At 46.8% G+C, this 27,111-nt stretch overlaps 1 long non-coding RNA gene across 3 annotated transcripts in view; it reads right to left on the bottom strand.

Moving 5' to 3' along the window:
* Window positions 1–24,785, bottom strand: part of LOC124723143 — a 212,341-nt gene extending 187,556 nt beyond the window's left edge. For all 3 annotated transcript variants that reach the window (XR_007006517.1, XR_007006518.1, XR_007006516.1), the window contains exon 1: window positions 24,587–24,785. This is a non-coding gene — a long non-coding RNA (uncharacterized LOC124723143). The remainder of the gene's footprint in view (window positions 1–24,586) is intronic.
* Between the last annotated feature and the right edge of the window lie 2,326 nt (window positions 24,786–27,111).

The raw sequence follows: 27,111 nt of genomic DNA, 5'->3' as shown, positions 1-27,111 counted from the left end.
AGGATGAGCGGGAGAAGAACGGATAGTAAGGGCATAAGACACCAGAAGCTGGGACCGCCGAACAGAAAGGGGGGGGATCCCAGCTTCAACCAGGAGACTATCAACAGGGCTAGTAGGGAAGGCACCGGTGGCCAAACGGATACCACGATGGTGGACTGGATCCAGCACGTGCAGCGTGGAAGGAGCAGCTGAACCATAAACTTGACAACCATAGTCCAAACGTGACAGAACTAGAGCACGATAAAGACGGAGGAGGAGGGAACGGTCCGCACCCCAGGAGGAGTGGGCAAGGAAGCGAAGGACATTGAGTTTACGGAAACATCCTACCTTCAGGAGTCTGATATGGGGCAGCCAAGTGAGCTTGTTGTCGAAAAGAAGACCTAGGAAACGAAACTGTGGAACCACAGGCAATCTTTGTGCAGCGAGATAGAGCTCTGGATCAGGGTGGACCGTAGTACGGCGACAGAAGTGGACCACCCGCGATTTTAAAGGAGAGAATTGAAACCCGTGGGAGAGGGTCCATGCAGAGGCACGCCGTATAGCCACCTGCAGCTGCCGTTCTGCAGATGGCATCGAGGAGGAACTAACCCAAATGCAGAAATCATCCACATACAGGGCAGGGGCGACCAAGGGACCGACAGAGGCCACAAGTCCATCGATAGCAATGAGGAAAAGAAGGACACTCAAGACAGAACCCTGTGGGATGCCCGTCTCCTGGGTCCGTGGAGAACTAAAAGCAGTACCAACTCGAACTCTGAATGACCGATGGATCAGGAACTGGCGGATAAAAATCGGGAGGGGGCCCCGAAGACCCCACTGATGAAGGGTTAGTAAGATGTGATGGCGCCAGGCCGTGTCATAGGCCTTGCGAAGGTCAAAAAACACTGCAACCAAATGGCGGCGCTGGGAAAAAGCCTGCCGAACTGCGGATTCCAAGCGAAGCAAATGATCGATTGGAGATCGTCCCTCTCGAAAGCCACACTGGTAAGGGGACAATAGATCCCGAGATTCGAGGACCCAAGTGAGCCGACGGGCTACCAGCCGTTCAAGTAACTTACAACCAACATTGGTCAAACTAATTGGTCGATAGCTGTCAACAGATAGGGGGTTCTGACCAGGCTTAAGGACAGGAACCACAATGCTATCCCTCCACTGAGAAGGGAAGTCACCCTGGAGCCAGATACGGTTAAACACCCGAAGAAGATGGTGCCGTTGTGGAGCACTGAGATGTTGAAGTAGCTGGTTATGAATGGAATCTGGGCCAGGAGCTGTATCATGAGAAGCAGATAGAGCAGAAAGAAATTCCCATTCAGTGAAAGGTTCGTTGTAAGATTCTGACTCACAAGTGGTGAAACATAAGGTGACAGCTTCAGCCTGCTGTTTTTGATGAAGGAAAGCAGCTGGATAGGAGGCCGACGCTGATGCCACTGCAAAATGGGTCGCAAGATGTTCTGCGAGAACTAATGGGTCCGTACAAATGCCATCTGGGAGGTGAAGGCCTGGGAGGGTGGACTGCCGATGGCAACCTTGGAGAGAGCGAAGTGTAGCCCATACCCGTGACAGAGGGACAGTGGAACCAAGGGAAGAAACAAATCGTTTCTAACATATCCGCTTGCTCTGTTTGATTAAATAACGGGCTTTAGCGCGAAGGCGCTTAAAGGTAGAAAGGCTGGCTACAGATGGGTGCCTCTTAAACTGTTGCAAAGCTCGACGGCGATCACGGATGGCAATGGCAATGGCCGTACTCCACCACGGGACTTGCCGACGACGAAATTGTCCAGATGAGCGCGGGACAGCAAGGTTAGCAGCGCGAACAATCGCGTCAGACACGTCACGTAGGACGTCATCAATACAACCCGACAAAGAGGGAGAAAACTCGACCTGTGCAGTATATAGAGGCCAATCGGCGCGGTGGAAAGACCAACGAGGTAACCTCTCCATCGGGGAGCGGGAAGGGAGCGTGATAATCAACGGGAAATGGTCACTATCACAAAGGTCGTCGTGTGGCGACCAGTGTAATGAAGGGAGGAGAGAGGGAGAAGAAAGAGAAAGATCAATGGCAGAAAAAGTACCATGACCAGCACTGAAATGAGTAGGGGAGCCATCATTAAGAAGGCACAGGTCATGGTCTGCAATAAATTGGTCGATAAGAAGACCTCGTCTAGATGGAAAGGCACTGCCCCACAAAGGATGATGAGCATTAAAATCCCCAAGGAGGAGGAAGGGAGGAGGAAGTTGCTGAAGAAGGGTGGTTAAGGCAGCAGGTGTAAGAGTCCTGTCAGGAGGGAGATAAAGATTGCATACTGTGACTGCAGAGTCTAAGTGGACCCTAACAGCAACTGCTTCCAATGTAGTTTGGAGAGGAATCCACATGCTAGCAATGTCTGTACGGACCAACGTACAAACGCCACCAGAAGTCCGCAAGGGTCCGACCCGATTTCGACAGAAAACACGGAACCCACGGAGGGTCGGTGAGTGAGCATCAGTAAAATGAGATTCCTGGAGAACCACACAAGCTGCTGAGTAGGACGAAAGAAGGGATTTCAATTCCGGAAGGTGACGATAGTAGCCATTACAATTCCATTGGAGAACCACAGAACGATGGTTTAAATGAGGGCTGAACACGCTAAATCCAGTCATACCGCCGGGTCCCCACCCGTCACCGACAAGGAGGGGGCGACATCCATAAACGACAGGTCAGAATCCGGTTGTGAAGCCGGGGAAGGGACCTCCGGTGACACCAGAGGCTCTTTGTCCCGGGACTTATGTTTCTTCTTCTTTTCAGGCTGAGATCGAGGAGGGCTGTGTGGCATAATGGAGCCAGCTGCAGCAAGATCAGGAACAGAAAGAGACCGGGCGACCTGGGGGCCGATAGACCGCGGCTCTCGCGGTCGCCGCGCTGCAGCAGACCTTTGACCTGGAAGGTGCCGGGAAGGGGCATCCCGGGAGAGGCGCCCTTGACCGGCAGACGCCGAAGGAGTGGGACACTTCTCCGGCTGGGGAGGGGGAGCGGCGCCCAGAGGAGAAGGTGTGGGAGCCGCAGGGGAGGGGGGAAGGAGAGGGGTCCGGGACGGGGGTAAGGAAGGGGGAGGAAGGGATGAAGATGTAACCAAGGCGTAACTAGATGTCATGGACACAGGGTGCAATCGTGCATATTTCTTACGGGCCTCTGTGTAGCTTAAACGATCAAGAGACTTATACTCCTGTATCTTTTTTTCTTTCTTATAGACTGGGCAATCTGCTGAATGTGGAGAATGACTACCATGACAATTTACACAAACAGGAGGGGGAACACAGGGACTCCCCTCATGGAGTGGACGTCCACAGTCACCACAGAGAGGGTCCTGGGTACAGCGAGAAGACATGTGGCCAAAACGCAAGCACTTAAAACACCGCATAGGAGGTGGGATGTACGGCTTCACATCACAGCGATAGACCATAATCTTAACTTTCTCAGGAAGGGTATCCCCTTCAAAGGCCAGGATAAAGGCACCAGTATCAATACGATTATCTTTAGGACCCTTCTGAACACGCCGAACAAAGTGAACACCCCGCCGTCCGAGATTGTCCCGAAGTTCCTCATCAGTTTGAAGGATGAGGTCTCTGTGAAAAATCACACCTTGTACCATATTTAGAGACTGGTGAGGGGTAATGGACACGGGAATTGTGCCAAGATGGGTACAGGCACGAAGGGCCGCAGATTGGGCAGCCGAAGCAGTTTTTATCAGTAATGAACCCGACCGCATCTTGCTCAGGGAGTCCACTTCGCCGAACTTGTCTTCAATGTGTTCCACAAAGAATAAAGGTTTGACACTGGTGAAAGTATCTCCATCAGTCCTGGTGCAAACTAGATAACGGGGGAAAGGTTTTGCCCCTAGACGACGGGCCTGACCCTCCTCCCAGGGGGTAGCCACGGAAGGGAAGGCCGAAGGGGCAAGAGAAGCAGCACTTGAGGAATCAGTACCACGCAGAGAGACGGCCGCAGAAGAGCGGCCAGAGGTTTGGACCCTTATGCGTTTCATCTGCATAGCGTCCGCCCTGATACCACCCACTCCGATCAGGGGCTCTCCTCACGGGCGCCACCCAGCCACAGCAAGGGCCGTCTGGCACGGCGGCCATTGCCAGGAGTTCCGATGCTCCAGGAGGACGAGCAACCACTCCAAGGCATGCATGAGGAGGTCACAGCTCAGGTATCAGAAGTGTGATCCCTGTGTGTTCAGGGGGCTCAACCAAAAGGGTACATAGCGACCCCACCACACGGGCTGGCTACCGTGCTGGCTATGCACCCTAGCATCAGACAACGACGTAGAATCAAAGGTGGAATATACTAGGAGGGCACACGTCGGAGACACTAGGTAAGGTGCTCTTCCCCAAATGGCTCACACTACGGAAGAGAAATTTTGGAATGGAGGTCAAACCCCAGAGGGGGACCAAGGAATGCCAAAAGGAGGAGATGATTACGCAACAAAGCCAGAGTGTAAAACCAACAGAACCAGGAGTATAGCGGGGCCAACATAAGCAAGGACACCAATAGAGGGAGAGGAGAGGGCGAGGGGAAAGGGGTATGGAGGGGAAAGGAGGGGAAGGGAAAGGAAATGCAGCCCGGGAGAGAAAGAAGGCTGCAATGGCTCGGGGCCCCGTGCTCGCCACGCACGTATCCACGAAAGAGTTGTGGACCCCCTGGGGGGACGGAAGAGGGAGTAAAACTGTTAAAGGAGCTGGTGAAAGAGGCCCAACAAGCTTTTTTGCTGTCTTTGATGACTCTACGGCATTGCGCTCGGAGTCGTTTGTATTCAATACAATTCGCCAACGTAGGATGGCGGCGAAAGGTGCGTAAAGCAAGTCGTCGAGCACGGATAGCGTCCCTACAAGCCTCGTTCCACCAGGGGACGGAAACGCGACGTGAAGAAGAGGTAGTACGAGGAATGGAACGTTCGGCAGCATTGATGATAACAGCCGTGAGGTATTCGACCTGACTGTCACAACTGAGAAAATCGTGGTCCGGAAAGGTCGCCAGGGAGGAGTAAAGTCCCCAGTCAGCTTTCGGTATGTTCCAGCTCGAAGGACGTGGGGATGGGGTGTGGTGCAGGAGACGAACGACACAGGGGAAGTGGTCGCTCGAATAGGTGTCAGAAAGGACATACCACTCGAACCGACGGGCAAGAGTGGTAGAACAGATCGAGAGGTGCAAGTGGGAGTAGGTATGAGTAGAGTCTGAGAGGAAAGTCGGGGCGCCAGTATTGAGGCAGACAAGATTGAGATGGTTGAAGACATCCGCCAAGAGGGAGCCTCTTTGACAGGATGCAGGAGAGCCCCAAAGGGGATGATGGGCATTGAAGTCGCCAAACAATAAAAACGGCGGGGGAAGCTGAACGATCAGGTGCATCATGTCAGCCCAACTAACAGCAGATGACGGAGTGTAGATGGTACAAACTGAAAAAGTAAAAGCAGAAAGAGTAATGTGGACAGCTATTGCTTGGAGTGGGGTGGTCAATGGGATGGGATGGTAATAGACATCGTCCCGAACGAGCAACATGACCCCACCATGAGCTGGAATACCGTCCACAGGGTTGAGGTCATACCGCTCCGAGGTATAGTGCGTAAAGGCAATACGGTCAGTCGGGCGCAACTTGGTTTCCTGGAGACCAAGGACGAGCGGCCAGTGCAGGCGGAGGAGCAGTTGTAATTCCTCCCGATTAGATCGAATACCTCTTATCTTCCAATGTAACAGGCCCATCGCTAGTCAAAAAAGAGGGGGAACGAGACGGGGGAAGAGCTGGTCACCTCGACGGCCGCGGAGGGCAAGGTTGCGAGGGAACAACGCTACAACCGGCGGGAGGCGAATCCGGTTCCATCGAGTCGTCGCCAGCTGCGGCCGCTGTCCCTGGTTGTGTAGGAGGGGCAGCATCATTTGCCGACCAGAGGCCAGCTGAGCGCCTGGCAGCAGAGCGTCCCGGCGAAACTGAGGATGGCCGGGAGCAGCGACTCACGGATGGAGTGTCAGACGAAACGCGCCGGGGTGGAGAGGGGGATAGAGACTTCTTCTTGGAGGCCTTCTTGGAAGGCCGAGGAGGCACAGGGATTGTGGGCTGGACCCGAAGAAGGTCCTCATGCGCGCGGTCCGTTTTGGAACGCCAGACCTCGGAAGCTGGGGTCCGGAACGTTTCCCCGATGGACGCCTGAGAAGAGGATCGCTTCTCAGGTGGCGGGGGGAGAGGAGGAGGAGGAAGGGTGGCCCCTGGGGCAGAGGGGGCGGGGGCCACGGGGGAGGAGGATTTGGAAGGGAGGGATTTGGGAGGCGGAGGCAGAGCCCCCTGATGGGCAGAGGAGGCGGAGGGGGGGGACAGGAGAGGGGTGAGGATACCGCGGAAGGAGTGGACACAACTGAGGCGAACGAAGTGGTCAATGGCACGGGATGGAGGCGGTCATACTTCTTCCTGGCCTCAGAATAAGAGAGCCGATCGAAAGTTTTGAGTTCTTGTATCGTCTTCTCCTTCTGATATGCTGGGCAGTCTGAGGATCTAGGCGAGTGGATGCCAGGACAATTAACGCACCGAAGTGGTGGGGTGCATGTATGTTCCTCACGAAGAGGACGTCCACAATTGCCACAAAGGGGCTCAGCCTCACACCGTGATGACATGTGCCCAAAGCTCAAACACCGAAAACAGCGCATAGGAGGTGGGACGTAAGGTTGCACGTCGCACCGGTAGCACAATACCTTTACCTTCTCCGGGAGAACATCCCCCTCGAAGGCGAGGATAAAGGCCCCGGTGTCGATGCGACGGTCTTTGGGGCCGCGCTGGACTCGCCGGACGAAATGCACGCCTTGGCGCTCCAGGTTGGCTCTGAGCTCCTCATCAGATTGCAGCAGGAGGTCCCGATGAAAAATAACCCCCTGCGTCCTATTTAGTGCCAGATGCGGGACAATGGACACTGGGATGTCCCCTAGGCGGTCGCACGCCTGGAGCGCCACCGACTGTGTGGCGGAGGTGGTCTTTATAAGAACGGACCCCGAACGCATCTTACTGAGAGCCTCGATTTCCCCGAAGATGTCCTCAATGTGCTGAACAAAGAACATGGGCTTGGAGGTGGCGAACGTCCCCCCCATCGGTTCGAGAACAGACCGAATAGTGGGGGAAGTACTTCGCCCCAAGCCGGTGGGCCTGTCCCTCCTCCCAGGGAGTGGCCAAGGGGGAAAGGGCAGGAGAACCAGAACTAGAAACGGTACCTTTTCTTTTGAAAGACTCGGCCGCAGAGCGACCTGATACGTGTTGACGTTTCATCTGTGAAATGTCCGCCCCGATACCACCCACTCCGACCAGGGGCTCTCCCCACTAGAGATGGGCAAAACTGTTCTTTTCAGAGATCGGATCAGAACTGTTCACTCCCTGAAATGAATTAGCTCTTTTTCATGACTCACCACTCATTCACAACAGAAAATAAATGGAAGGCACATTGCCCTTTAAACTTGGTTTATTCCAGGACTATACCTGTATTTTGATCTTATTTGATCCTATTTTGAAGTAACACAGATAATGAGTAAGAGTTTTGTATTGTTTATTGAAATTTCCACGATAGGACAAAGTTTTTGATTATTGATTTATTTTGCACTATCGTGGTTTTTTGGGTGATCGGAAAATGTTGTAACTTGAGATTTACATTAACAATATATTTGGCTATAATGTATTAAAATTTCATTAACCTCGTACAAATACATCGCAAGCCATATATTTTTAAAGTGAACATTTCCTTCCAAAGACGCCTAAAATCGCAAAATCCGTACTACAATAAGAAAAAAATATATAAATTTGACTGTAAGACCAAAGTGCTGCATATAGCCTTCCGCAGAATAAAACAAGGAAAAATTGGTGTATCACTTTCGCTATACGTTTATCGGTTCGCTCGTAATTAAAGTGTAAATTCGAGTGACCATAATAAAAAATCCTATAGTAAGAGGAGCCATCAGGAACCTAATCTGATAAGTTTAAACAAATAAAAATAAAATAAAAACAAATGATGTATACATAACATAATTGTGTAATATACGTAACGGTATTACTACGAAGAACACTATCCAGTAGAGACGAACTCCGATGCAGAGGCGCTGAGTCAAGCAGGTCGAGCCGCGAGCTGTATTACTGCGCGAGCTAAGACCCCAGAGACCAGAGTGACACCTGAGTTGCTTTGCTCAACGCTCTGGCAGAGTCGAGAACGGTGGGGTGAGCGTTGAGTGGGCGAGTTCCGAGGGTGGGGGGAGCGGTGAACGGCCACCACTCACCCGCTCGGAGACAAATCGTCCGCTCTCTTGCGAGCAGGTTGTTGCAAGTAGTTCTTATGTTCTCCGCTAGGAGGCTCTCTGTCCTGTTGCTCGCATCAACTGCCCAGAGGGCAGGAGGTGCGACTGAAACGATCGCTGACGGAGTTCAGTTGCGCCAGACACTGCACGCCGCAGAGGAAGCACAGAGACGGCACGGCATGTGTGAAAAACAAAATCCAATGGGGCACTGCACAATGCAGGCAGCCAAGGCAGAAGCAGGGCAGAGGCCGGCGCTGGCTGTGTTGTCTGGCGTGCAGTGTGCTCTGACCAGCAGAGGCCCCACTGGTCTGCTCCGACTCTCTCTCTCTCTCTCTCTCTCTCTCTCTCTCTCTCTCTCTCTCTCTCTCTCTCTCTCTCTCTCCCCCCCCTCTCTCTCCCCCCCCTCCCTCTCTCTCTCTCTCCCCCCCCCCTCTCTCTCCCCCCCCTCCCTCTCTCTCTCTCTCTCCCCCCTCTCCCTCCCTCTCCCTCTCCCTCCCCTGTGGGAAACGTTTGGAGCTACCGTTCTTTTTTTCTGAATCACTGATTGTTCACTCCTTTGAAAGATTCAACTCTATGAATTAGTTCAGGAGCGGATCCCCCATCTCTACTCCCCACAGGCGCCACCCAGCCTCAGCAAGGGCCACCTGGCAGGATGACCGTTGCCGGGAGTCCTGATGCCCCAAGGAGACGGGCATCTACTCCATGGCCGACGTGGGGAGAGTGCAGCTCAGGTATCGGCAGAACGATCCCTGTGTTGTCAGGGGGCTACAACCTAGAGGGTACATGACGACCCCACCACAACGGGCTGGCTACCGTGCTGGATTTCTGGTGCCATGGGAAGTCCATCAAGATCGTAGGTGCAGATGGGGACGCACTATGGGCGTAACTTGTACAACCCATCAGGCGTTTAGGCCCAATTTGAGGAATAGTGGGTATGGTTACAACGCCGGTACAATGCTGAGTGCCAAGGTCTTAGTGCAATGAGGACCAGTGGTACACCACGTAAGGCGTCCTTCCCCAAAAGGCTCGTACTTCTGTAGAATTTTGAAAAATGGAGGTCAAACCCCAAGGGGGACCATCACATGGAAGGCCGAAACGGTTGAAACTCCTTTTAGTCGCCTCTTACGACAGGCAGGAATACCTCGGGCCTATTCTTACCCCGGATCCGCAGGGGGAAGAACGAAGTGTAGCCCTTACCCGTGACAGAGGGACAGTAGAACCAAGGGAAGAAACAAATCATTCCCAACATATCCGCTTACCCTGTTTGATTAAATAACGGGCTTTAGCACGGAGGCGTTTAAAGGTAGTAAGGCTGGCTACGGATGGGTGCCTCTTAAAGTGTTGCAAAGCTCGACGGCGATCACGGATGGCAATGGTAGGACGTCATCAATACATCCCGACAAAGAGGGAGAAAACTCGACCTGTGCAGTGTATAGAGGCCAATCGGCGCGGTGGAAAGACCAACGAGGTAACCTGTCCATCGGGGAGCGGGAAGGGAGCGTGATAATCAACGAGAAATGGTCACTATCACAAAGGTCGTCGTGTGGCGACCAGTGCAATGAAGGGAGGAGAGAGGGAGAAGAAAGAGAAAGATCAATGGCAGAAAAGGTACCATGACCGGCACTGAAATGAGTAGGAGAGCCATCATTAAGAAGGCACAGGTCGTGGTCTGTAATAAATTGGTCTATAAGAAGACCTCGTCTAGATGGAAAGGCACTGCCCCACAAAGGATGATGAGCATTAAAATCCCCAAGGAGGAGGAAGTTGCTGAAGAAGGGTGGTTAAGGCAGCAGGTGTAAGAGTCCTGTCAGGAGGGAGATAAAGATAGCAAACTGTGACCCCAGATTCCACGTGGACCCTAACAGCAACCGCCAATGTAGTTTGGAGAGGAATCCACGTGCTAGCAATGTCTGTATGGACCAACAAACAAACGCCACCAGAAGCCCGCAAGAGTCCGACCCGATTTCGACAGAAAACACGGAACCCACGGAGGGTCGGTGAGTGAGCATCAGTAAAATGAGATTCCTGGAGAACCACACAAGCTGCAGAGTAGGACGAAAGAAGGGATTTGAATTCCGGAAGGTGACGATAGTATCCATTACAATTGCATTGGAGAACCACAGAACAATGGTTTAAATGAGGGCTGAACACGCTAAATCCAGTCATACCGACGGGTCCCCACCTGTCACCGACAAGGAGGGGGCGACATCCATGAACGACAGGTCAGAATCCGGTTGTGAAATCTGGGAAGGGACCTCCTGTGACACCAGAGGCTCTTTGTCCCGGGACTTATGTTTCTTCTTCTTTTCAGGCTGAGATCGAGGAGGGCTGTGTGGCATAAAGGAGCCAGCTGCAGCAAGATCAGGAACAGAAAGAGACCTGGCGGCGGACAGACTGCGGCTCTTGCGTTCGTCGCGCGGCAGCAGACCTTTGACCTGGAAGGTGCCGGGAAGCGGCATCCCGGGAGAGGCGCCCTTGACCAACAGACACCGAAGGAGTGGGACACTTCTCCGGCTGGGGAGGGGGAGCAGCGCCCATAGGAGAAGGTGTGGGAGCCGCAGGGGAGGGGGGGAGGAGAGGGGTCCGGGATGGGGGTAAGGAAGGGGTGAAGATGTAACCAAGGCGTAACTAGATGTCATGGACACAGGGTGCAGTCGTGCATATTTCTTACGGGCCTCTGTGTAGGTTAAACGATCGAGGGACTTATACTCCTGTATCTTTTTTCTTTCTTTTTTACTGGGCAATCTGGTGAACGTGGAGAATGACTACCATGACAATGTACACATACAGGAGGGGGAACACAGGGACTCCCCTCATGGAGTGGACGTCCACAGTCACCACAGAGAGGGGCCTGGGAACAGCGAGAAGACATGTGGCCAAAACGCAAGCACTTAAAACACCTCATAGGAGGTGGGATGTACGGCTTCACATCACAGCAATAGACCATAATCTTAACTTTCTCAGGGAGGGTATCACCTTCAAAGGCCAGGATAAAGGCACCAGTATCAATACGATTATCTTTAGGACCCTTCTGAACACGCCGAACAAAGTGAACACCCCGCCGTCCGAGATTGTCCCGAAGTTCCTCATCAGTTTGAAGGATGAGGTCCCTGTGAAAAATCACACCTTGTACCATATTTAGAGACTGGTGAGGGGTAATGGACACAGGAATTGTGCCAAGATGGGTACAGGCACGAAGGGCCACAGATTGGGCAGCTGAAGCAGTTTTTATCAGCAACGAACCCGACCACATCTTGCTCAGGGAGTCCACTTCGCAAAACTTGTCTTCAATGTGTTCCACAAAGAATAAAGGTTTGACACTGGTGAAAGTATTTCCATGGGGCTCAACCAAAAGGGTACATAGCGACCCCACCAAATGGGCTGGCTACCGTGCTGGCTACGCACCCTAGCATCAGATAACGACGTGAAAGAAAAGGTGGAATGTACTAGGAGGGCGCATGTCGGAGACACTAGGTAAGGTGGTCTTCCCCAAATGGCTCACACTACGGAGGAGAAATTTTGTAATGGAGGTCAAACCCCAGAGGGGGGACCAAGGAATGCCAAAAGGAGGAGATGATTATGCAACAAAGCCGGAGTGTAAAACCAACAGAACCAGGAGGATAGCGGGGGCCAACATAAGCAAGGACACCAATAGAGGGAGAGGAGAGGGCGAGGGGAAAGGAGCATGGAGGGGAAAGGAGGGGAAGGGAGGGGAAGGGAAAGGAAATGCAGCCCGGGAGAGAAAGAAGGCTGCAATGGCTCGGGGCCCCGTGCTCGCCACACACGTATCCACAAAAGAGTTGTGGACCCCCTGGGGGGCTGGGGAGGGGGAGTGGCGCCTGGAGGGGAGGGTGTGGAAACCGCAGGGGAGGGGGGGAGGGATGGAGAAGGGTTTGGGACTGGGGTAAGGAAGGGATGAAGATGTAACTAAAGCATTGCTAGACATCATTGACACAGGATGAAGCGGTGCATGTTTCTTACAAGCCTCAGAGTAGGTTAGATGATCAAAGGACTTTTACACCTGTATCTTCGTTTCCTTCTTATAAGCCAGGCAAGCTGGTGAACATGGAGAATGATTGCCATGACAATTAACACACACAGGAGGGGGAACACAGGAACTCCCCTCATGGAGTAGACATCCACAGTCAACAAACAGAGGGATCTGCAAACAGTGGGAAGACGTGTGTCCAAAACACAATCACTTAAAACATCCCATAACGGCTGAATATGTGCCATGCGCCACACTGAAATGTGTGGGGGGCACCTGTATTTAAGAGGTAGAGGTCGAGTTGTGACAGTAAATTTTCGACATCTCTGCCTCGGCCAGTATGCATGGTGCCACCCCCCAAGGGGGTTACGAGCGTTAAAATCTCCCAAAAGTAGGAAAGGTTTAGGGAGTTGCTCGATCAGTGCAGCCAATGTGTTCAGGAGAACTGCACCATCTGGAGGAAGATATACATTGCAGACAGTTATTTCCTGCATCGTCTTTATTCTGACAGCCACAGCTTCATGAGGGGTTTGAAGGGGCACAGGTTCAGTGCATACTGAGTTCAGGACATAGGCACAAACTCCACCTAACACTATTATAGTCACTATGGTTCTTGTAATATCCCCTATAGCTGCGGAGGGCAGGGGTCCGCATTGCCGGGAACCAGATTTCCTGGAGGGCAATGCAGAAGGCAGGTGTAAAGCTTAAGAGTTGCCATAGCTCACCCAGATGGTGGAAAAAACTGCCGCAATTTCACTGGAAGATAACGTTATCGTGAGGCTGGGAAGGCATGAATTGTACAAGGAGGCAGGTTATGCCTCTGTCACCTGCTGCCACCGACTGAGTATTCGTAGCCATTTTTGTGGTGGATGAGGCATCAGTGAGAGCCAGACCTGCAGGGGACACCAAGATCTCAACCGCATCATCAGAAGCAGAACTGATAGAGAATGCTGGTGTTGGGGCCACCAGAGGGTTCAGTTTCTTAGCAGCCTCCTCCTCAGTTTGCTTGCTCTCTCGCTTTCTCACTTCTCTTCAGCAGTTTGCTGAGAGGATTTCTCCGAAGCAGCTTCAGGCACGGAGGAAGACCGTGAAGCTCTTCATCCAGCAGATTTTGGCTCTCTGAGCCACTGGCGAGTGCCTGCCGTGGCATTAGTCGAGACCTTGTGGGAGAAGGCCCCAAGGGACCACTTCCACATGACAGGAGCCGGAGGAGGCTGTTGCTTCTCCGACAGGGGGGAGGGGCTGATGTCCCCTGCATTTGGGGGGGCCTTGCTCCTGAAGTAGGTGCTTAGGGAGTAACGGAGGAAGATTTGTCCCCTAACACCAAGGGGGTGGATGCATTCTGGTTGCCCGGAGGGCCCATTGTTTGTGGCACAGAGTGAGGAACCACTGGCACTTGGGAGGGCGATGGTGGCGTAGCTGCAGCATATGTCGACTTCAAGCGAGTGGGGTGTAATCTTAATTTTTTTTTTTAGTGTGTGTGTGTGTGTGTGTGTGTGTGTGTGTGTGTGTGTGTGTGTGTGTGTAAGTCAACCGGTCCAGGGTCTTGTACTCCATGATTTTCCACTTCTTTTGGAGTACTGGGCAGTCTGGTGAGCAGGGTGAGTGGTGCTCTCCACAGTTTATGCAAGTGGGAGGTGGCGCACATGGAGTATCTGGGTGCAGTGGACGTCCGCAGTCTCGACATGTTGCGCTGGAAGTGCAGCGGGAAGAGACGTGCCCTATCTTCCAGTACTTAAAGCACCGTATGGGGGAGGGATGTATGGTTTAAAGTCAGAGCGGTAAACCATCACCTTGACCTTTTCGGGCAATGAATCACGCTCAAAGACGAAGATGAAGGTGCCAGTAGCAACCCTGTTGTCTTTGGGTCCCCTGTAAATGCACCAGATGAAATGAACACCCCACCGTTTTAAATTGGCGTGGAGCTCGACATCAGACTACAAAAGGAGATCGTGATGGAAAATGATATCCTGGACCATGTTGAGGTTTTTACGAGGAGTGACAGAAACAGGAATATCATCCACCTTGTCACAGGCGAGTAACACTTGGGATTGTGCTGCGGATGCTGTTGAATCAAGACTGTGCTGTTTCGTATCTTGGACAGCACTGTCACATTGTATTCGATATTGCCCTTCTTAGAGACTGTTGGTGCCGTACCGTCACCAGCAAGAGATGACTTAGTCTGCTTCATTGCAAGTCATCCGCCCTGATGCCACCCACTCCGATCAGGGGGCTCTCCCCATGGGCACCACCCAGCCACAGCAAAGGCCACATGGCATGATGGCCATTGCCGGGAGCCCTGATGCCCCACGAAGACAGGCATCTACTCCTCAGCATACATGGGGAGTTTACAGCTTAGGCATCAGCAGTGAGATCCCTGTGTTGTCAGGGGGCTACTACCAAATGGGTACATGATGGCCCCACCACAACGGACTGGCTACCATGCTGGATATTTGGTGCTGAGAAATACAATATTTACATGGGGGCAAAAGAGGACAGTAGTCACTGGAAGATGATAGACCCCGGAAAGTGTACTCACCCAAATAGTTGAATTGCAGGTGGAGATGCAAACACATGCCAAGAGATTCAGGAGATTGAAACTAAGGGCACTATGGATAACTCTTGCACCATGTAAGGCATCCTTCCCCATATAGCCTGCACTTCTGTAGAATTTTGAAAGTGGCGCGTCAAATTATAAAATGGGACCTGAACTTACAGGGCAAAAAGGTGTGAGACTCCTTTTAGTCGCCTCTTATGACAGGCAGGAACACCTCAGGCATATTCTAACCCCCAGACCCGCAGTGGGAACTAATAATATGGATCCATTCTAAAAATGTCAGGAAGACTGCTCTGAACTTCAAAATTTACACATGATAATGGTGTAAAAACTGAAATTTATATGAAGTGCGTTGCAGCAACTGTGCAACAATTTTACTAACATGATTTCCATTGTCTTGGTAATGCACAGTTAAATTGTAAAGTTAATAACCCGTTTGATTCTGTAGTTATACAGGGCGTTACAAAAAAGGTACGGCCAAACTTTCAGGAAACATTCCTCACACACAAATAAAGAAAAGATGTTATGTGGACATGTGTCCGGAAATGCTTAATTTCCATGTAAGAGCTCATTTTAGTTTCGTCAGTATGTACTGTACTTATTATGATTTCATACGGGATACTCTACCTGTGCTGCTAGAACATGTTTCTTTACAAGTACGACAACATGTGGTTAATGCACGATGGAGCTTCTGCACATTTCAGTCGAAGTGTTCGTACACTTCTCAACAACAGATTCGGTGACCGATGGATTGGTAGAGGTGGACCAATTCCATGGCCTCCACGCTCTGCTGACCTCAACCCTCTTTACTTTCATTTATGGGGGCATTTGAAAGCTCTTGTCTATGCAATCCCGGTACCAAATGTAGAGAGACTCTTCGTGCTCGTATTGTGGACAGCTGTGATACAATACGCCATTCTCCAGGGCTGCATCCGCGCATCAGGGATTCCATGTGACGGAGGGTGGATGCATGTATCCTCGCTAACTGAGGACATTTTGAACATTCCCTGTAACAAAGTGTTTAAAGTCACACTGGTATGTTCTGTTGATGTGTTTCAATTCCATGATTAATGTGATTTGAAGAGAAGAAATAAAATGAGCTCTAACATGGAAAGTAAGCGTTTCCAGGCACATATCCACATAACATATTTTCTTTCTTTGTGTGTGAGGAATGTTTCCTGAAAGTTTGGCCGTACCTTTTTGTAACACCTTGTAGAATAAAAAGATTGAAATATGTAATGATGAATCATGACAAAGACACCAGATTTTAGAAATTTTTCGAGTTGTTCAGACTTTATGTCACTTCCCAGACATCAAGACCTTTGATTTTGCCTTCACTAGAGAGTAATAAACACCTGCAGAACATAATACAAGTTGTCAAATTTAACTGAGGACCAGTTGAATACGGACCGATTTTCAATGTACCTCCACCTATTCTTTTTTTTTTGTTGCACTGCAAAACCAAAATAGTACATGTGGTTTATAACATGGACTCTTTAATGAAAACAGTTTAAAAGTGAAGAAGACACTTTTTTTGTAAAAGTGGGCGAAAAATGACCATTTCTGGCATTTTCGGAAAACTGGAAAGCAATAGGAGAATGAAAATTTATATTCTAATACCTGGTGTTGGTAAAATTATTGTGTGGAAAGGTCCAGCTTTATCCCACAATTACATCCAGTGATATGAAAAACTAAACTTCACATTTTTAAAGCATCTATTTTTTCAGCCAACTTTGTTTCAAATTATCCATATGCAAAACACCCAGGAAATCCTTTTTGTTATTTCACTTATGAGAGTGCAAAAAGTTATACAAGATGGCCTCCATTTGTTTCAGTCAATAAAATATTGCCGGGGATATTACGTCCGGAAGTTGCACGAAGCTCACAGGTGCACTGTTGAATGATGTGCTGTGGGGGCAAACGAATGACTATATCTACAGAAGTATAGAATTAGTGAGCATGAAACTTCACCAGTGATTATGGGGAACATGTACTAATTTTCATACAAAACCTGTGAGGATCATATGGGAACCTGTAGACCATACAGCACGGAATGACCCCAAAGAAAGCCACAGACACAAGAATACATAAAATGGAGAAGGTCTTTTAAATAACAAGAAGCATACACTAAAAAAATCTTTATCCTGGAACAGCAGTCAGACAAAAAAATACTCTATGCAGTGGAAACTAAAAACCGTCTACACAGGGTCAGCTATAAAACAAACAAAAGGCGGGGGGAGGGGGGGGGGGGGGGTGGAGGAGGACAACAAGACATGGAAAATACTAGGACCCAAAAGCAGCAGAGAATCAGAAGATCTAGTAATGCAGTGAAGCAGTCAACAGTCTGAAGATTGCTTTGACCACCACAGCACTTTCCTATGGTCAAGGCAGCTTAAACTCCCCGACAGCTCAATGCACTGTTGCAAGCTTTCAACTGTGAAGTGCTAATGCCTGCAAGCGAAAACCATAGCTGCCTTCAGGGCTGTGAAAACTAAGGTATTGCCACAAAGATGTTGACAAAATTGCGTTGCATTATTGGTCGAGGTAGTACCACAAAGCTGCCACACCAAGCCCACTGCAATTGTCAGGGATCAACTTATGCCGACTCAGCTACCCGCACGGTCCTGCTGTTGCCTTTCTTTGACCTATGATCTGACTTAACCAGCCAGTTACAGGGGGACTTACGGTTTAACCTGGATTCCAAATCATTGTGCAACTCAGCATTTTTCACATCAACAAACATTGTCAGAGGTGACAGAAGTGATAAGTGACAGATAAAATCCTACAATTAATTATAGAACTACAAAATTGGAAAGTGAAGACATGGCATGAGAAAAAAAGAAATTAAAATTCTATGGACATGCAACCAGAATTAATAGTGAAAGAGTAACAAAACAAATCCCTAGCTTCCTAAATAATTAAAAATTTGAAATCATATGGTTGAGAAAAGTAGGAAGAGGTACTGAAAATGTGGGAATCAACACTGACACAATAAGAAACAGAATACTTTTTAAAATAGCAACAGAAAATACAGGCTTTCAGGACAGCGCAAAAAAAAAAGAGAGAGAAAAAAAAATCAGGAATGGAATAAAGTGGACACAAGAAGAGGAGGACTAACATTACCACAAAATTGAATAAATGTGGACCTTAAAGAAATTGCAGATGAAAACGAAGTAGATACAATGTTGATTTGCTACAATCTCAGAGTGTTATTCGAAATTAAAAAACACAATCACAAACACAAGTCTCAAGATCTAGGTTAGTTTAGAAGTGTGATTTTCATCTAAAGAAGTGAATATGAACTAAAGGTTCTGGCAACAAACTTGTATGTACAGTAGGCTCAAAGACCATATTAAACATATGTCAAACAGCGAAGCTATAGGAGACTTCAGGTGTAATACAAAAGATGAACAGGCACTGAAATAGCAAGGTTTTTTTGTATATTAATAACTGATCATTAATACTCAACCAATGGCACCACAATATGCTCATTCTCAAATTTTCACTTTTGCCTTAATGCAACAGTGCACTTGACTAAACATATCCACAACATGGAAAACATAAATATCAGGAAGCAAAACATCCTGAACATGGTTCCCGAGAAACTGCATATTTATGTGGGCAAGTGACAAGCTGTACCCAGCCTCGCCTAATTCAGTCAGCCAACTATTTACATTTAAAGTAGCAATATTATGAAAAGGATCGTTGCTATTCCATATAGAGAAGAGATGCTGAGTCACAGAAAGGCACAAGAAAAAGACTGTCTGAAAGTCAACTTTCGGCCAACAAGGCCTTTGTCAAAAATATGCCCCCCCCCCCCCCCCCACACACACACACACACAAATGTGTATAAAAATGTTTCAAAAGTGTGTATAAAGTGTCCTGAAACTAAGCAAAACGATTAAAGACTTACAAAAATAAAACAGTTCCGGACAAAACACACTGCTAACTGCCTGTATCAATAAGCAAATGAACAGTGCTGGTCACTCCATGCATGGAATAGTTTGCTACAGGATGAGCCATAAATGATAAGAGTTGGACTGTGGTGTTGCAAAAATACCTCCATACATATACTCTGATTTAAATAAAATTGTGATAGATGTTTCAGCAAGTGATGTACGAAGCAAACAATCTTTCTCGAGCACCATGTTCTTGTGGGGTTTCTAGTTTTGCACTTACTGCAGCACCTAATTAAGACAGGTCTGCACAGTCAGAATTTCTTGTGGAAACACAAGAAGAGCTGTGTGTTCACTAAAGTTGTACAAAGTATATATTCAAACACTGCTATCAGTGAATGCACATCATCTGCAGATGTTTGTTGGAGAGAAACAGGTTTCAGATTTTTGCTACATCAAAATTTGTCTGCTTTCATCATGAAATTTATACTAGGACAACTCTTTAAAAAGAGTAAGCCTCTATTGAGCTGCAGTCCAACATGAATCTCTACCCAGTCCCTGCATACCAGACATGTCTGCAACATGATGCAACTACATCTGTACAAAATTTTATTAAAGATATTGTTACAGACATATAAAATTCTTTGACATGGTCCCCTTTGGCATTTACAAATATATTTCACTGACTGCTATGCACTGCATATTTCTGGAAAGTCATCAAATGGAGCTTTGTTTAGAGCATTTATCACGACCATTTGGATCGCTTTAAAGACCCCAAAAGAAACTCTTTGCTTGAGTCTCTAACAGGAAAGTTTGCTGGAGCCATGTCAGGACTGCACATAGGATGGAACAGCAACAAAAACTGGTGCTTGACCAAGAAATACCGGACAGAGAGTGATGTCATGGTGCAACTGACAGGTATTTAATACCTCCTTTTGTGGTTGAAAAGCCCTTTTGTCTTAAGCTGTTGTGTACATCCACAAAGGGTGTATCTGCTATCATTTATCACTTGGTTAATGGTCAGTGTTGGAAAGATTATGGATAAAAAAATATTTGTCACTTTTTATGGCTGATGGCCTTTGAGAGTGGGACCCTTTCCTGGAAATTCTTCCAACAAATTCAGCCCTCAGAAACTTGAGAATATGACATGCAGAGTGTCCATAGGCTTGCTGTCTCACTTGGTAGATGTCTTAAATCTTTTGTTGATTTTAGAACAGAACTAAATTGTGCACTGTAACACATGCATTCTCAGGAGGTTCACACAGAAACAGCTGTCCACTTACACAGCAGAAAGGACTGAGCTGGGAAGCATTAAAAGGTGAAAATACTATCATCCACTGCACCTCCCACAAACCGGTCCAAATGTGTAGGTATCAAAAGGAGCGCTAAGAAAAAAGTATTTCATTACAGTACTTTCCAGACATATCCCACATACTTACTTCCTTTGCGGATGACTGACAAATGCAGTGGCATTCAGTTTACTTGCAGAAGCCTACTATCTTTAAGTAGATGCATGCACTCTAGTTGCTAATCTCTTACTTCGAGAGGTCACAGTAAAGGCAGATCAGCATCAGGACAGATCTGCTGCACTGTCCCATTGCCTGTGCAACAGCAAATTTTACTCACTGGCATGTACTATAACTTTCAGTTGTCCCTTGCCAAACCTGATGACTCCTAAAACTTTGGTCAAAAATTGTTTCCATAGTTCATGAACAGGCAGAGAAACTTTAAATCACATGATTCCCTCCATTTTGTGTGTGTGTGTGTGTGTGTGTGTGTGTGTGTGTGTGTGTGTGTGTGTGTGTGTAAATATAAATTATGAATATAAAACACAATCAGCTATCTCAAAAAGAAAAGTCAAATGTTAGCTCTCTTAGTACTGGCACACCTTAAATTACTTCCTGTGTACTCAGCAAAACTATCATGTGCAGGATCATTTTTACGTTACCAATTTGTTCTAGTACTGAACATCTTCAGATTTGTTAGAAATGAAAGATACAGTTTAGGAATTGTCACTCAGAAATTCTTTTAATTTGCTTTTAAATGTTGGTTGGCTGTCAGACTTAATACAGAAATACGGAAGCGTCCGATCCCACCCGTCTGCTTTGACAGCAGCTCCTGATCCCATAAATTAGAATCAAACACTTCCCCTGACCTATATAGCTCAACAGCAGCTCCCGATCCCATAAATTGGGATGGAACACTTCCCTTGACCTATATGACTCCAAATCATCCCACGGTACCAATACCAACCTTCACAGCCACACATTTCAATAAAACACTTCCCTAGACCCCAACACACAACATATACACTGAAAACAAAACAATAAAAACTTACCACAAAAAAGTTCCGGCACCAGAAACTAGGTTGGCCACCACAATCGCTCGCTCGCACACAAACCAACAAAAAAAGTACACAACCAAAAGAAAGACCCAACCCACCCGCACCCCAACCTCCCCCTCACCCCAAAATAAAAAAAAAAACCACAAACAAAAACCAAATGCAACATAAAAAAATTTCAATCACATACTACAACCCAACAAAAACTTCAAACTAGATACGCCACAACTAAACCACAAACCAACACACACTCCCCCCCCCCCCCCTCACAAACACTAACTCTAAATAAACCACCCACCCCGCCCTGAGCCGCAGCCATCCACCTACCTACCCCAACCAACCACTTTCGGCCTACAGCTCTTAAGAAAACCCGAAAAACACAATAGGCCTCAGGGACACTCTTCCACCAACAGTACTCATCTAAAGGAGACTGAAGGTTGGAAGAGCACCTCTTCCCCCTCCCAAGAACTGACTTAACAGTCCCCCCCCCCCCCCCACATCCCCTGTATTGTATTGGTGCAAGCCCCCGTCTCATAATTTTTGAACTCTAAGCTATGGTTAACTACTAAATGATGGAATCCCCTCTCACCCAACCCCCTATACGAAGAAAATGCATCTGAAAATACTGTGGACCCCAGTTCTATGTACTCCTCGATTAACTCCACTAATTCGGCCTTAGACCTCCCTTCCACAACCCTAAAAACACATTCAGAACACCCACCCCGTGGAACAACAGCCCCCCCACACCCAGAGACCAACCACAGACTTACCCCTCCCATACTTCCTTTTCACAAACTGTGACTCGTCCACCTCCACAACAACCCCATGCCCTCCTTCCCCCCCCCCCCCCCCCGCTTACCCCTGTACTTAATGAACTCTGAAGACACTTCACGGCAAAAAGAAAACCAATCAAGCACACACCTCTCACTCACACCAGTCTCATGCGCGCAAAAACTGTGTGGGGATCTATAACAAAAGTAATAAGTCACTAGTACAATCTCGCGCATGCCCAACATAGACTTCTCGAACCAGGTACCGCACCGTATGGAACGCCAAATGTCTTTCCAACAGCGGCACATATAACCGTCCACGGTCTGAGACGCCGGAACTTTAGCCAACTTCATATCTTCGCCACAAATACAGCATTTGACAACCTCGGCAATTAAACCAAAAAGCTGCAAAAACTTAATCAGTTCCAAAGGAGTGTTCCCATCATAACCCTCAGACGCGCACTGTTAATTTTGTCTGTCATATCCATTCCTGAACAAAAAAAAACAACAACCGATTAAATTTAATAAAGATACCACACGACGTACAGCTAACAACACTAAAGTAACCTTCACACAAAACCACAAAATCGTCAACTCACTGAAACGAATTCCGCTACAAACACACTAAGAATACTGGATAATGAGCAAGAGCAAACTGACCCCATTACACCACACAAACGAAAACCCTGAACATACCACCAGAGGGCACAACAAACCACAACACGACGACATCTACCAAACTCACCACACTCAAACCAAACTCCGCGCCGTCATGACGTCACACACCACACCCCCTTACGTCACGGGTCAAAGCCGACGCGTGGGATCGGACACTTCTGTCGACCCTTTAAGACTATTTGGCAAATGACCAAAGATTTTTGTGGAAGCGTAATTCACGCCTTTCTGTGCCAAAGTGAGATTTAATTCAGAATAGTGAATATAATCCTTTCTTCTCGTGTTGTACCTATGCACTTCGCTGTTATTTCTGAATTGTGATGGGTTATTAATGAAAAATTTCATAAGTGATATGTATTGTGAAAGTACTGTGAATATACCGAGCGAGGTGGTGCAGTGGTTAGACACTGGACTCGCATTCGGGAGGACGACGGTTCAATCCCGTGTCCGGCCATCCTGATTTAGGTTTTCCGTGATTTCCCTAAATCGCTCCTGGCAAATGCCGGGATGGTTCCTTTCAAAGGGCACAGCCGACTTCCTTCCCCGTCCTTCCCTAAACCGATGAGACCGATGACCTCGCTGTCTGGTCTCCTTCCCCAAACCAACCAACCAACTGTGAATATCCAGAGTTTCTTAAATAAATTTCAGCAATGATTTTTGGGTGGGCTCCAGCAATTATTCTCATCACACGCTTTTGTGCAATGAATACTCTCTCTCTTTATGACGAATTGCCCCAAAATATGATGACATATGAAAGCACTGAAAGAAAATAAGCATAGTAGGCTAATTTACTGGTATATTTATCACCAAAATTTGCAATAACCCTAATAGCATAAGTAGCTGACCTAACCGTTGCAGCAGATCATCGATGTGTTTCTTCCAATTCAATTTTTCATCAATGCACACATTTTTTTAAATTATACTTGACTAACTACATGTAATAAAACAACGTTGACCTATATGATACAACGCTAGTTGCATAGCAACTATATTTATTAATTTATTATTGGATTAGTAACGCTCACTTATCCACAAAACACCTTTCATTTAGTTTTAACTGATTTGAAGATGCTTAGCGCTTAACCGAATCAGGTAATAAAGGCGATATTAGACTGGAATAAAATACATAAAAAATCTGTTGCCATGGGTCCCTTCACTTGACAGTTGGTAGATCATGCCTTCATAAACAAGGGAATATGACCACCAAGGAACTATTATAAACTCAGTAGGCACTAATAATAAATCATTTAAAGCCTTCAGAAAGGCAACATTGAACACAGTTCAACAGAAAGCGCTTATTGATGGGTAAGCATGTTTTCTCATTCTTTTTGTATGGGAACTTGGACCTTAACTTTATTAAAAGCGCGCGCGCGCGCGCTACACACAGTACCTCCAAACTAGATATCACCTAAGCGTCCTAAAAAGCACGGTAAGTTACAAAGTTACTGGAATAATTCATAATCAGTAAAGCCTGCTTGACACACAGTTAGGCCCACATAAAGGCGTCATCTCAATATATGATCGTAATAAGAAAAATTCATTGTTTATGTTGGAAGAAATGATGTGGGTAGCCTAATGCTCTACTTCAACCAGCTATTGCATCACTGTTTTGTCATAAAATTTGGAAGCCAATAGTAACAACGGCAAATTCTATGGGATACATGTTGCATAAAAGAACACATATCATTAACACTAACGTGAAAGAAATACTGTATGTTGTATATACTAGAAAATGCTACCGTACTTGGAAGACTGTGGGCTTAAAGTATATCACTTCCATAAAAATCCAGGAAAGTTAAAACTATAGTAAGCTGAAGCAAATATCTAAACAATTTCACTCTCTAGACTTCACGAATTACTATGTACAGAGGATAGCCGCTCGATACATTAAGCACTAACGGTGTCGTAACAAATTAACTGTATTATATTGCTTATCAATACGAAGAATTAATTTTTCAACTCCACAGCATTAATAGGTCATCACACGAAAACTCTTGACTGGAAAAGACTGAAAATCAAGCGGAATTTGCATGCCCGCAATGTGTCAATTTCAAATTACTTACCGTTAACCTGCAAGTGGCGGTAATATGACGTTATCCGTGGCACTACACTTCACATTTTAGATTCACTTCACTATAAACTAAATAAGCACTTCCTGCACCCAGAACACCTATTACACACGCACCTCACTAATTATTTATCACTGCACATACGCAAAATAGTGAAGCACACGTCTTTTCCCCGTTGCACAAACAATGAACACTTGACTGTCGCTATTGGTTTGAAAATACGTAATCCGTTGGTGAACGAAACGCGCCACGTTCAAAAGAGCTTCTCAACTCCGCAGTTAACATAGCTCGCTTTTCTCTTCTGAATGCAAATGCACGTGGACAAAACAGAGTACTAGTAAAATAAATAAAACAATTCATAATCATTTCTGTCACGATGAATATGCTATAAACTTAAAGAAAATACGGTATATATGAGTGCGTCGCCCGAAAAATATATCCGTTTCTTATGCAGTTTTCTCATTCTTCTTATCTTTACCTGTAAATAAGATTGGTTAGTTTCATGTTGCATGGATCATTTTTCACGACAAATCGTTATGATGTGAATCAAGTCATTTTACATTCACGTAGCAAACTAATTTGTAAATGTGGCTAAATGCTAAACATTATAAGATTTTCATTTATTTATTTTTTTGGAAAAAAACATACATATGTGAGTTAGCAATTCCTACTAACCGCCTTTTACACATTATAATAACAGGCATTCTTCTGCGGAATAGAAGTATTGTCAAGGAGAAACTTTCACAGTTTGCTTTCAAATTTTACTTTGTTGTCTGTCAGACATTTTATATCACTGGGCAAGTGAACAAAACCTTTTATTGTGCCATTGTGTATCCCTTGTTGTCTTCAAGACAAACTTAATGTGGAGTAATGAATTCCATTTTTCCTTCTGGTATTGTAATTTTTGAACTGTAGTGGATTATTTACAACAAATTCCATGAGAGAATAAATAAACTGTAAAGCAACAGTAAGGCTACTCAACTCCTTAAACAAATGTCTACCATATGATCATGGGTGAGCACCTCATATTATTTTTACAGCAAGTTTTTGAGCGCTGAAGATTCTTTCTTAAAGATGAGTTACCGCTGAACATTATACAGGGTGTTACAAAAAGGTACGGCCAAACTTTCAGGAAACATTCCTCACACACAAAGAAAGAAAATCTGTTATGTGGATATGTGTCCGGAAACGCTTACTTTCCATGTTAGAGCTCATTTTATTACTTCTCTTCAAATCACATTAATCATCGACTGGAAACACACAGCAACAGAACGTACCAGCGTGACTTCAAACACTTTGTTACAGGAAATTTTCAAAATGTCCTCCGTTAGCGAGGATACATGCATCCACCCTCCGTCGCATGGAATCCCTGATGCCCTGATGCACTGATGCAGCCCTGGAGTATGACGTATTGCATCACAGCCGTCCACAATACGAGCATGAAGAGTCTCTACATTTGGTACCAGAGTTGCGTAGACAAGAGCTTTCAAATGCCCCCATAAATGAAAGTCAGGAGGGTTGAGGTCAGGAGAGCATGGAGGCCATGGAATTGGTCCACCTCTACCAATCCATCGGTCACCGAATCTGTTGTTGAGAAGCGTATGAACACTTCGACTGAAATGTGCAGGAGCTCCATCGTGCACGAACCACATGTTGTGTCGTACTTGTAAAGGCACATGTTCTAGCAGCACAGGTAGAGTATCCCATATGAAATCATGATAACGTGCTCCATTGAGCGTAGGTGGAAGCGTAGGTGATGAAACTAAAATGAGCTGCAAACTTTATAGCAGGTGATTCATAGGTAATATTTGCTTACTTATGTAAATAAGCATGTAGTCATATATATCCCCACATCGTCATGATTAGCCCATTTAATCAATGCTGCATATTGTAACATCATTTCTTCATTCGTTTTTTAAGTAACTGAATCTTTGGCTAGGTGCCTCCATTCATAGAAACTTGAGCACATCTTAATATTTTCAGAAGAGGTAGGTAGGTAGGTAATCTTCTTTGCTTGAGCCAACCATTTGCGTGCTGCTCCATCTTGTGGTCTTCTGCCTTTGCTTTTGTGTTGTAAGATGGTCTTTTCTAAATTCTCCCGTTTTCTTCTTAAAATGTGCCCAAGGAACTGGGAGTAGCTTTGACTGACATGGTAAGGTAAACTTCTTGTGATGCTAAGTTACTCTGAACTGTGAGCATTGGTTCTTCTTTCTGTTCATGGTACACATAACATCTTCCATCAACACCACATGTTGAGGACATCAATTTGGCTCTTGTCACTAGGTTTCGTAGTCTAGATCTCACAGCCACACAAGAACACAGAGAACACCAATGATTCCACCAAGTACATCTTTGTTGTTTTTGGATATTGCCTGGTTCTGGCAGATCTTAGTGAGTTTAACCATTTCATATTGGCCAAGAACCTGTAAGCAATCTGTAAGTTGGCTTTGATCTAAACCTTATTGATTAATAACCATTAATTGGATCTTTTTCATGTTTATCTCTGGACTGAAATTTCA

This window comes from Schistocerca piceifrons, chromosome X, assembly GCF_021461385.2.
Source record: "Schistocerca piceifrons isolate TAMUIC-IGC-003096 chromosome X, iqSchPice1.1, whole genome shotgun sequence".
NCBI classification, from domain to species: domain Eukaryota; kingdom Metazoa; phylum Arthropoda; class Insecta; order Orthoptera; family Acrididae; genus Schistocerca; species Schistocerca piceifrons.
The sequence above is the reverse complement of the archived record's forward strand: the minus strand, read 5'-3'. Positions and strand labels throughout refer to the sequence as shown.